This window comes from Rutilus rutilus (assembly GCF_951802725.1).
Source record: "Rutilus rutilus genome assembly, chromosome: 12".
Lineage (NCBI taxonomy): Eukaryota > Metazoa > Chordata > Actinopteri > Cypriniformes > Leuciscidae > Rutilus > Rutilus rutilus.
Window position 1 is genome coordinate 2,838,680 of NC_140217.1, and position 12,352 is coordinate 2,851,031.

The 12,352-nt window shown below is 38.9% G+C and overlaps 1 protein-coding gene and 1 pseudogene across 2 annotated transcripts in view; both read left to right on the forward strand.

The window, feature by feature from the left end:
* Positions 1–5,555, forward strand: part of LOC311300695 (uncharacterized protein) — a 283,730-nt gene extending 278,175 nt beyond the window's left edge. Inside the window, exon 2 of the mRNA XM_084425141.1 lies at positions 5,431–5,555. The gene's annotated coding sequence lies outside the window, so the exon portion shown is untranslated. The remainder of the gene's footprint in view (positions 1–5,430) is intronic.
* The window catches only part of LOC311301267, a 39,093-nt pseudogene continuing 26,959 nt past the window's right edge, over positions 219–12,352 (forward strand). The window contains exons 1-14 of the transcript in view: positions 219–225; positions 294–368; positions 1,972–2,084; positions 2,186–2,262; positions 2,402–2,578; positions 2,975–3,075; positions 8,875–9,035; positions 9,179–9,332; positions 9,476–9,621; positions 11,045–11,129; positions 11,356–11,422; positions 11,501–11,513; positions 11,813–11,890; positions 12,031–12,207. The product of the transcript in view is annotated as an uncharacterized misc_RNA (transcript). The remainder of the gene's footprint in view (positions 226–293; positions 369–1,971; positions 2,085–2,185; positions 2,263–2,401; positions 2,579–2,974; positions 3,076–8,874; positions 9,036–9,178; positions 9,333–9,475; positions 9,622–11,044; positions 11,130–11,355; positions 11,423–11,500; positions 11,514–11,812; positions 11,891–12,030; positions 12,208–12,352) is intronic.

The window sequence follows — 12,352 nt, forward strand, 5'->3', positions numbered from 1 at the left end:
TGAACGCGCGTCAGAGACTGATACATAGCGTATGTAGTGTATTAGAATGTTTGTTTTTTTGTTTTGTTTTTTCGTAAAATTGAGTAGAAGCTGCATAAGAAAAATTCAGTAAAAAGTGTCCAGGGATGTTTTCTCTGTAGTTAGTGATTAAGGAAATGTTTTTACATTCAAACGATGCATGCATTAAATGTCTGAGCATTCCTCTCGGTCTCTGGCAGATGAAGGGTCCGACACCACAGCTGCCTCCAGACTCAGAAGAACAAACACTGCAGCTGATGTCTGAGGCTGAGCAGAAACTGATGCTGCTGAAGGAGGAACTACAGGGCAAAGATCTGGCAACCATCCTGAAGGAGATAGAGGAAGAGGAGGTGAGGAACAATGATTAGTCAAGTTGCTGTTATTGTATTTGGGCTTGTTGAAGATTTGTAACTAGTGAAACATTGACACTTTTGTTTACTTTTGGAATATATGTCATTTTTTACTTTTTTGGAAGTTGTAAAATAACGCTGACTAATATTAATGGTGTTTATTTCATGTCCCTTTGCAGTTCCCTCGTCTCGGTTACTAACGTAACCTCAGTTCCCTGAGATGAGGGAACGAGTACGCTATGGGAAAACTCCTTTTCTAAATTTTTAATAAAACCTGTGATTCTTACCTTTAAAATGTATTTTATTTCATGTTTCTAAGTGCTACAGAGGCTTAGATATTAAAGTCCCTGTAAAGTCAAAATTAAGTATGTGTTCTGAGTTTGTCACACCACAGAAACATGTGTTATTAGCCACCCCGCCAAATTTGAATGATAAAAAAAGCCGGCAAGTACATAAAATAAGCTATCAAAATCTTGATAAAATGAGCAGTAGTCTCTGCTCTCAAACGCTGGGGGCGTGTCTGCTGGCTGCGCTGAAACCACGCCCACTCGCGGGAAAGCTGCCGTCGCCACACTCAACTGTCACCGCTACAGCCGGAATGGATGCTCCTAGCAGCTTACAAAGCCATACATGTTCGAGCCTGGACTACCTACTATAATTATAACATAAGCACACAAGGCAACTTACACTCATTGGTGGTCGACGGGAGGATGAAGGCCGAGACGGGAGATAGTCGGTTCGGCCCATTTACCAGTAACAGCAGATTATCAGTGAATCCCAGTTGTCTCTGACGGAAGTTTATAAAACTATCCCGTGTAAAATGATCACTACAGAAGGGGGTTTTGGCGGTGATCCTCAGCTGTCCATCAAGGTGGCTCTTCACAAAATGAATCCACCTCTTCTTGATGTGATTGTTTTTCGGAAATTTAAATAAGGACACCGATCTGTTTTGTACGTGATCGCATCCAGGTAGTACGCATTTCCGTGACGAAGGCATAGCTAGCTAGCAAACTGTAGGCTGTACTAGTACTGACAGTAACTCGCGATCGGCAAACTGATGTGAATGTGCTATATTGTTAGGGGAGGGGCCAGCGTCAGGGGCTCCAGTGCGTCATCGAGTAGGGGCGTGTCCAGGGGCTCCAGTGCGTCATCGAGTAGGGGCGTGTCCAGGAGCTCAGGGGCTCCAGTGCGTCATCGAGCCCCCGTTTTAGCCCCGCCCAAAAAATCCGGAACACAGCAATGGTGAAACTATTTAACGGTCTAACTCCACAATTCAGTACTTCACAGTTCACAGTCTTTGTAATATGTTTTAGCAATACATTTCTAACATTTATAATGTGTTTAGAATTTTTTTTTTAGAATTGCCTTTACAGGGACTTTAAGGTTTTGGTAGACGTTGACAATTCTTAGTATTTTTTTTTTTTCTGCAAACCCTCAGGGGATCAGGGTATTTATCATAGAATAACAGGTTTTTATAGGTGTTTTAGGAGTAAATGGGTTAAATTGAATAAAGAGCTCAGTAAAATTGTCTACAGAAAGTTAATATTGCATGACATTACACCCAACTTCGCATGGCCGCTGAATGTTTCTCTCTGTCCACTAGAGAGAGAAAGGAGCGCGTATTTCGAAAGCTCTCAGTCTGTCATCGAGAAGAACAGAGAAACCATCCTTCAGCTGAGACATGAGAATGAAAACCTGCTCAAGAAACTGGCTGAGGTCAGACATTATGAACACACACACATATGTAATGTTAAAACATATCCATATCATTTAAGTCACGTTATAGCTGTATTTGATGCTTATCTTGGTTGTTCCAGGGAGAGGAACAAGTAATCAAGGATGTTTTCAAGACCGTGGGATGGAGAATGCATCATTCAGGAACATGTCTGATAAGGTGGGGTTAAATTAACCTTTATATCAGTTATTTAAAAACCTTTTGTCACTTCTTTCACTTGTACTATCCAGTTAAATTGCCCGTGGTTACAGAATCACCTGCATATCAGTTGTGGTTGACAGTAATTTTTGTTGTGCAGTCAGCTCGGACGGTGCTGGAGAAGGAGGTGTGTGATAAAACGAAGAAGCTGAATGCTATGAAACACACCACTGACACACAGAGGCAGCGTTTGGAGGACTTGAAGCTCCAGTACGAGAGCATGAAGCCACAGAGCAGAAGCCCTCTGCCTGACAACCAGGAACTAGACGAGGAAAAGGTAGAAACTGTCTTTTTTTCTGTGCATTTTGAATGAACACTGGTGAATCTTACAATTAAAGAATCGTCCAGGTTTCCTCCCAAAATCAAAAGGAAAAAAAGCAGTAAGAATATTGAGCCTTTTTTCCAGTCAAATCATTTTTGTCCCAATTTCTCCTTACTGTAATTTAAAAAATGCCCACAGTTTTATCACCACCATTATTATTATACAATCTAAACAATTCACGAGAATCAGATTTTTTTGCACATCATAATTAGAGTAAAGAAGGTAACTCTGCCATAAGTTTCCCTAAGTGGTCATTCTTCCTGTGTAAATTCTCTTCTTCCTTCTCTCAAGTCTTTCTAAATATGTTAGTTCAAGCAAGAAAATGAATGAACTTGTGTGCTTGTTTTATAGAAATTGTGCATTCTGGAAAACCGATTGCAGAAAGTGCAGCTGAACATCATGAAGCAGAGAACATAATGCGAGAATACCTCAAAGTGAAGGACCAACTACAGGTATCTGAGAAAGAACAGATGAACTGGATTCATGTACAGACTGACACAGCACACACTCATAAACCCACACAGATGTGTATTATAAAGCATGATACCCCATATACCGGTATGTGATGGGGAAAATTTAAGCAATCCAATGACACTCATCCATACCATTCAAAATATATTCTTATTCTTATAATAATAAGAAAGGTTTCTTGAGCACCAAATCAGCATATTAGAATGATTTCGGAAGGGTCATGTGACACAAGCCAAGAGGAATGGCTGCTGAAAATTCAGCTTTGATCACAGGAAAAAAATACATTATAAAATAGATAAAAATAGAAAACAGTTATTTTAAATTGTACAGGTGAGCATAAGAGACTTCTTTCATTAACCCTCTGGGGACCAAAAACGCGCCTGCGCGTTTTGCTCGGTTTTTTTTTTTTAGCAATGAAAATAAACACTAAATGCTCTGTTAATTTTGATCTTTCATTTTCGTGTAATACATCATTCGATCCTGTTCAGTTTCTATTTTTTTTCTGGATACTCACAATAAAAATAAAGTGTTTTGCTTTTTGACAAATAAAGAAAAATTAACATGATGCGATTTCTGCCTTCTCTCTGTCAGTAAACTCCCATTTGAAACGCGTTCGAAAATGATCTATAACTCTGCGAAAATTCAGTCAAACAGGCAAACAGACCCACGGGCATAAAGCTTGAGATCGCATCTTTTAAATGAAGTAATTTATATAAAAAACAAATATTCTCAGCTTCTGTAATCTGTACAAAAAGAGAGCGACTCAAGTCGAGCTCATTACGAGCCATTCAAAAGTAATTTGACCACACCCCGGAGAGCGCGTGCTATTCAAACGCAAATTCTGAGAACGCCCACATCAGCTGTAAACAAAGCGCGTTGCAATCGAGTGAGGCATAATATAGCCTACCTTATGGAGAAAAGTTTCCTCTGAACAGTGCTGATATGAGGAGCAATATCTCCTGATATGAGGAGCAGATCCCGCTGAGGAGTGAGGTAGGCTGTTTTCTTTTCTCAAGTGTTGATGTGGAATAACGTTATGGAATAACGTTAGTGTAGGCCTATGCAAACCGCAAAAAGATGAATCGCATTTCTATAATATGACTCGCCTTTCTGTGAGATGAATGAAGGGTACATATTTGTAAAGACTGTTTAGCCTAAATATGAATCGCGCGTCTGTGTGAAAGAATAAACTGCTTTGCTATAGCCTACTGAGATGAGTAAAAATCGACTGGAATATGTTGAAATAAAATGTATTTGTATAAGCAACGTATTAAACTGCAAATTAGCATTTATATGCCCTAATATTTCATAAAAACTAGGGGTGCACCGATCCGACTTTTTCAGTCCCGATACCGATACCGATGCCTGGGCTTTGTGTATCTGTCGATACCCGATACCGATCCGATACTATAGTTGAATTAATAATAAACTGTATACCTTCCACCTTATACCTTCCTTGAAGAGACTAAAGGCACCAGACTTTACTAACTAAACATAACTAAGACAAAATAGCACAAAATAGCAGATGTATGTAATGTGTTGTATTCTTATTTATTTAAAAAACAATTGTGCATTCAAATCGAACATAGAATATAATCAAACTTCTTTAAATAAATGTAAAAAAAATCGAATTAAAATGTAGCGGTGGAAACAAAAAAACTGTGTTTCCAAAAATTGTAAACATGTAAAAATATAAAGTGCAAAGTCCTGCAACAGGAATTTAAAATGCAACATAGCAGCTGTACCTGAGAATAAAAAAATAAAAAGTTGGTCGAACAACAACTTGATCACACATACAAATAATAATAACCAAACATTGTAATATGTGTCACACCACCATCACAAACATGACCTGTGAATGCTCACTTAATCAGCAATGGCAAATTTAAATGTCAGTTTTAATTAGTGCTGCACGATTAATCGTATCGCAATCGCGATGTCAAGCCTACGCGATTATATGACGCAAAATGCTGCGATTTTATATTAAAACAAATTAGCGCACTAACTAATGCAAATGCTTTTAAACCATTCATGCGCGATAAGACATAAAAGAACGAGCTGCCTGTGAATGTCCTCCTGACACACACATGCCCCACACACACACACACACACAGATAGACGCGCGCCAGTATCAAGTTCTCTTTCGGGTAGAACGAACAACACACATGTATGCCAAAATGAACGCGCTGACTGTGACAGACAGAAAGACTCGCGCTAATATCGTGCTTGCGCACAAAACAGCATGACAGAATACAGTTCTCTTTCGAGCTTGAACGAACAATAACACACACAATTATGCCAAAATGTCTTTTTGTCGAGTGTCTTCATAACATAAGAGTAGTCTTATGATGAACATGAAGAGTTGTGATGACTCGTGAAAGAATGAGGCGCGTGTGAGATCCGCGTCTCTGACAGCGGCTGGTCTTAAAGGGACAGTGCACAGTAGCCACTAATTATATCTGTCGCCGAAGTTATTATTTTTTTTTTTACCCCTGACATGTATGGTTATATGTACTCTGTATGTAAATTATGTTTTGTTCTTGTTAAAATGCAATAAAAAAAAATCTGTTGCTAAAGTTAATCAAAGAACAAAGGGAACCGAGAAAAACACTCACTGCTCTTGACTAAAGAACTTTTTTCTTTAGGCTGATTATCACTAATCTGTGTGTGCATTTATTTTCCTTTAGAACCAAGCAAGTTGACTCATGAAACCATTTGTTTATTATATCGCATTTCGCAATCGTAATCGCAATATTGACCTCAATTATCGCAATATGACATTTTCCCCAAATCGTGCAGCCCTAGTTTTAATGATCATTATGTTTCATATTTTTAAAAATGAAAACAAAAAGAAGCAGGGTTGTGTTTTATATTTCGTGTTGTTAATATGCAGTAAAGATAATCAATGTACGCGTTTGCCTGAACCACATTTATGTGGCCATTAATATGTTTAAGATTTTTTTTTTTTTAAATGAAAAGAGGCAGAGTAGTGTTGTATAACATACTTCGTTTTATTTTCGGCTAAAATATACATAAAGAGATTACCGGAGTAGCCAGAGCGAGCTGAGTGACGCGATCAAGAACGCATGCTGTTCCATTTGCAGAATAACCGGACTCGCGTCCTCTCGTCCTCGGGAGTTCGTTCTCCTGAGTCGAACTTGGCAAGTCCGAACTACCAAGGAGGACGCAAGTCCGAAGTTTGCGTACTTGATATTGAGAAACGGCCTCTGGCTCGCTCCATGTTGCTTCTAGCATGCGACACGCGTGAAGCTGACGAATGACGTAGGTTCTGCTGCGACGACGAGAAAAAAAGAAAGAAAAAAAAAAAACCTGGATCGGCCCGTGCATCTGTTATTTTTTCCGATCCCCGATCCAGCTATTTTATCAGTATCGCGGCCGATATCCGATCCTAATATCGGATCGGTGCACCCCTAATAAAAACAACGTTACAGTCAGTCACTTGTTGACTAGATTTGGGTACAGTTTTTAGGCTACTGTAGAATAAACTGCCACATCAAATAAGCTTTTGTTTAGCAATTTCTGCTCATATCTAACGTTATATATAACTATATATATATATATATATATATATATATATATATATATATATATATATATATATATATATATATATGCTATATTCAAAATAATGAATACATATGATAAAATGTAGGCCTATAATCTTTTTTCTTTTTCTTTTTTTCAAAGAAAGAGTACGCTTGAAATATTGTTGAAATTGTAATTATTGTTGTAATTGTAACATTTTTAATAAAATAGCAAAACATATTTACAAGATAGATGTAAGCGAAATCTTAAATGGTCAATATAAGTCTACTTCTAAATACATCTTTTGTCCTTGCATTGTGGCTCAGTCAGTGTCACACCTGAATGAATGGCTAATTATGCAGAGTCATTATGCAGAGTGGGTGGGACATTGTAATCTAAGGTGTAAACTACTCCTCCCCCTCGCATATTGGCTTTCCAAGCAAAACCTGTTTTACACCATTTAAATCAATGTATTTTTTTTTTGTGAACGATAAAGCAAGACTATTTTCACATAATTTTGAAGCTAGAGCTCAAAGGGACAACATCCATTAGTCAAAAGTCTTGTGGACACATATTTAATATGTGTTTTGTGGTCTTAATTCAGCAACTTTCATTTTAATTTTTTCCAATAACCACGCATAAACATTATTCTCTTAAAAATACAAACATCTACATACACGTTGCTCGCATATTATGGTAGCCCTGTTTGTGCTATATAGAGTGAATTTACACCTTTGCCATTATCATGTTTATAAATAACTGAAAAAAGCACAAATGTCAGAACATCTCAAGGACCCCAAAAACAGCTTGGTCCCCAGAGGGTTAAAGGGTTAGTTCAGCTAAAATGTAAAATTCTGTCATTACTCTTCATCTTCTGAACACCAATGAAGATCTTTTTTATGAAATCTGAGAGCTTTCTGTCCCTCCATTGACAGCTACGCAACTACAACTATCAAGCCCCAGAAAGGTACTAAAGACATCATTAAAGTAATCTATTAAACATATTAAAGAGTGCTTTGTTTGCAAACCCCCCCCCAAAAAAAACATAATTTACCACCTTATGTACAAAATATTAATCTCCGGCATGCGTTCATGCAACAACGTCTGCTTTTGCTTCAACACAACACACGTGCCACGGTGCTCTCGTAAAGGGTAGGGGTGTAACTCCGGTGTCCTGCCCAAATTCCCTCCATTGGCCTTTATCAATCATGGCCTACTAATAAGAATCCTCATGCTTTCAATTGGCTTTATCACTCTCTCTCCTCTCCACCTATAGCTGGTGTGTGGTGAGCGCACTGGCACCATTGTTCTGACAGTGGATGCTGCACACCGGTGGTGGTTGAGGGGAGAGCGCTCTATAAATGCCTCATTTCATTAAGGTGTGTGTGTGTGTGTGTGTGTGTGTGTCCAGTCTGAGCTGCAGCTTCAGGAGGAGCAGGTGTACAGAGAGCGAGAGAAAATCCTCTCCCGCTACAAGAAGCAGGAGGAGAAGAGGATTGCTCAGGCAGAGAGGATGAAGAGAAGAGCGAGCATCACACTTCAGCTAACAATGTAATACTCTAATAAGCATAAAAATATGTGTGTCATACTAATAGCACTTCTCATGTGAAGTGCACAGGAGACTGATCTCGATGTTAATAGAGCTTGGTGTTAGCATGCTGCAAAGCTCACAACACACAAAATGGACAATTCAACTATTTATAAGCACATACACTATCGTAATTATTCCAAGCTTTTGACCGGTATTGTAAAGTCTCTTATGCTCACCAAAGCTGCATTTATTTGATTAGAAATACAGTAATATTGTGAAATATATTATTACAATTTAAAATAACTGTTTTCTATTTAAGTATATAATTTATGCCTGTGATGCAAAGCTATATTTTCAGCATCATATACAGTCTTCAATGTCACATGATTCTTCAGAAATCATTCTAATATGGATTTGGTGCTCAAGTTACTTTTCTTCTTATTATTATTATTATCAATGTTGAAAAATAGCTCCTGGACGGACTCAAACATACACTAAAAAAGAAGACCCCGGAGTCAGAATCGTAATGAATTGAAGAAAAGTTTTACTGAAGATAGTTTGCAGTTTCATGAGCAGAAGTTCAGCTTCAAGACTCACACAGGAGTTCGTAGGCCGCCCCGCTTACAGTTATATAGATTACTCCTTGTTAAGCAACTCTGTTCTTGTGTTAAGCAATGTGTATTCCTGATTTCTCTTGTAATAGGAAATAGTGGGCCGGTTTATCTCTCAGGGAAAAACACAGGAACATTTGGAGAAGATGAAGGCAGAAAATGAGAGAATGCTGCTTCAACTGAAGGAAGAGAGGAATGCACTTCAAACTCAGCTTCAGGATATGAAACACTCAGGAGAAACTGAACTCTCAAGGTAAGAGCAGACATTGTAGACCGTGTGAATAATAGTGCTATGATATCACTTCACATGCTCTGTTATTGTGACTGAATAATAACAACATTATTGTCCTCAGTCAGCTCTCTAATGCTCTTCTGTGCTTGTGTTTGGTTGTTCAGCAGCCAACAGGTTTGTGAGCTTCAGCAGCAGCTTGAGCAGACGCAGCAGCGCCGTGATGCAGCTAAAGATCGTCTGGACGGACTCAAACATACACTCAACACTGTCAAAGCAGGAGTGAAGCGCCTCAGTGACAAACTTCAGCACATACCACTGGTACTAATGAATCTTGTCAAATACATAAACCCCCTGGTTTCACAGACAAGGCTTAAGCCGAGTCCCAGACTAAAATGCAAGTGTTTTTACATTCAAACGATGCATGCATGAAATGTCTGAGCATTCCTCTCGGTCTCTGGCAGATGAAGGGTCCGACACCACAGCTGCCTCCAGACTCAGAAGAACAAACACTGCAGCTGATGTCTGAGGCTGAGCAGAAACTGATGCTGCTGAAGGAGGAACTACAGTAGATCTGGCAACCATCCTGAAGGAGATAGAGGAAGAGGAGGTGAGGAACAATGATTAGTCAAGTTGCTGTTATTGTATTTGGGCTTGTTGAAGATTTGTAACTAGTGAGACATTGACTGTTTTGTTTACTTTAGGAATATATGTCATATTTTACTTTTTTGGAAGTTGTAAAATAACACTTATTCAGGGTGGCCGCGGGTCCTTAAAGTCTTAAAATGTCTTAAATAAAGTTTTCCTAATAAAAGGCCTTAAAAAGTATTAAAATGTCTTAAATTCAGATTCGATAGGTCTTAAATATTTCTGGTCACGTTACCGCTAAAATTTCTCCAGTCTGACGGACCTAATGTCCGTCAAATAACCAGTGAAGCATCGAATCGCGAGAATGATTCAGATTTTATTACATAAACAGCTATTGATAATGATAATGTAGGCTTTTTCTGGTAACGCTGTTTTGTTGTTTCAAATGTAGGCGCGTTGCGCGTGGCAAGCGCGCTCATAATGTAAGAGACGCCGGCGCGACCACAACAGTGCCCAACATCAAATGGCAAACGTAAAATGCAAGCGGAACGAAACTGCTCGTTATTGTGTGGTTGAAGGACCGTTTATCAGTTTGGACCAGTGCAGCGCGAGCCGATCGTGATCATGCGACACTGTTACTACACAGCGCTAATAAGAGATACAGTAAAGAAAGCATTTGAATTCGCCACAGAACTGACGGAAGTAATAACATCGCTGCGAGATCTAGTGAGAAGCATTCATATTTCTCCGTTATTAACGGATCAACAGCGCTGACGTGGAAACCAGGAAGAAACATTGTGCCATGAATGAACTATCAGTGTCCACAGATCAGCAACATTCACCATGGATTTACTGTAGAAACACTAACTGCAATGGAAGTTTGGCAGGAATAGTAGGCTATAATGCCTTCAAGTAACATTACGTCGGTTTTATTTTGACATTATGAATACAATTGCTGCCCTCAAATGTTAATCTGAACTAAAATAAACCTTTGTTTATAACTACTACAATATGACATTTCATTTTTTCCAAGGAGCTGTTTTGTTTTATATGCTCCTAAGAAGAGTCAATTATAGCTCTAGAATTGCTCAAAGTAAAAAAAAATCATACTTTATGATGTTAGTTTTAATATAAAAAAGAATAAAAAATTTAAATCAAGGAAATTTCTCTGGCATTTATTTCTTTATGCTGTATCAAAAACGTACCGAACCGAACCATGACACAAATGTATCGTATCGAACTGAACCGTGAATTTTGTGAACCGTTACACCCCTAATATATACGCATGTAATATAATGTGTATTTCCATCACAGGTTTGGTCTTAAATTTCATTCAAAGTGGCATTAAAAAGGTCTTAAAAAGTCTTAAATTTAACTTGTTCATATCTGTAGACACCCTGTTACTAATATTACTAATATGTTGTTTATTTCATGCCGCTTTGCAGTTCCTTGCCGAGATAGCAGCAAATCTGCCCCAGGATAACACGCGCATTCAGTTCCATGAGGCCCAGAAACAGGACTCTTCTGATGGTGAGACACTAGCTCATATCACCATGGAATCTCATTTCTGCCACATAAGATAAAAATCATGCTTTGGTGAAATACCAAGTCATAATTATGAGATAAAAAGTCTAAATGTTTTGTCACAATTATGATTTTCTTTCTATAACTTTGTTTTAATTTCATCTTTTTATGTTATAATTGACTTTTTATATTTTAATTTAAAATTACACCTGCGTGTCTTTACTGTCAACAGATGAGGACGACAGTGGCGATGAAGAGCGTGATGTGATCACCCGTGTCACCCTGAAGCAGCAGTCGCAGTCAATCATTGACCAATCACCAAAAGGAAGACTTGCATTGAAAAGGACGACAAACTCTGATTAACCTTGATCCATTAGCGCCCGCACTAAGGTGAGTAACCAGGGCCATAACATCATCTCACGCTCTTGTGGCCGGACAATCACTAGGAAGGAACGACCTCATCGTGCGCTTCCTTAAATGGGCAAGGAGGCCAAACCCTCCGCTACCCCACCTCTGTGCCTATCTGGGACATCTCCACTGTCCTGGAAGCATTGAAGGGTGCCCCGTTTGACCAATCACCAAAGTTAAATTACCCGTGGTTACAGAATCACCTGCATATCAGGCATATCCATATCATTTAAGTCACGTTATAGCTGTATTTGATGCATATCTTGGTCATGGTTGTCCAGGGAGAGGAACAAGTAATCAAGGATGTTTTTCAAGACCGTGGGATGGAGAATGCATCATTCAGGAACATGTCTGTTAAGGTGGGGTTAAATTAACCTTTTATATCAGTTATTTAAAAACCTTTTGTCACTTCTTTCACTTGTACTATCCAGTTAAATTGCCTGTGGTTACAGAATCACCTGCATATCAGTTGTGGGTGACAGTAATTTTTGTTGTGCAGTCATCTCAGACGGTGCTGGAGAAGGAGGTGTGTGATAAAACGAAGAAGTTGAATGCTATGAAACACACCACTGACACACAGAGGCAGCGTTTGGAGGACTTGAAGCTCCAGTACGAGAGCATGAAGCCACAGAGCAGAAGCCCTCTGCCTGACAACCAGGAACTAGACGAGGAAAAGGTAGAAACTGTCTCAGGGATTAAAGTTCTCCGTCGCTACGACGGATTTCCGTTAATTGCAGCAAGTCTATGACGGATTTCCGTCATTGCGGGTTCCAGTCTGTCCTTAAAGTCTTAAATTCACTTTTCATAATTTTAAGGCCGTA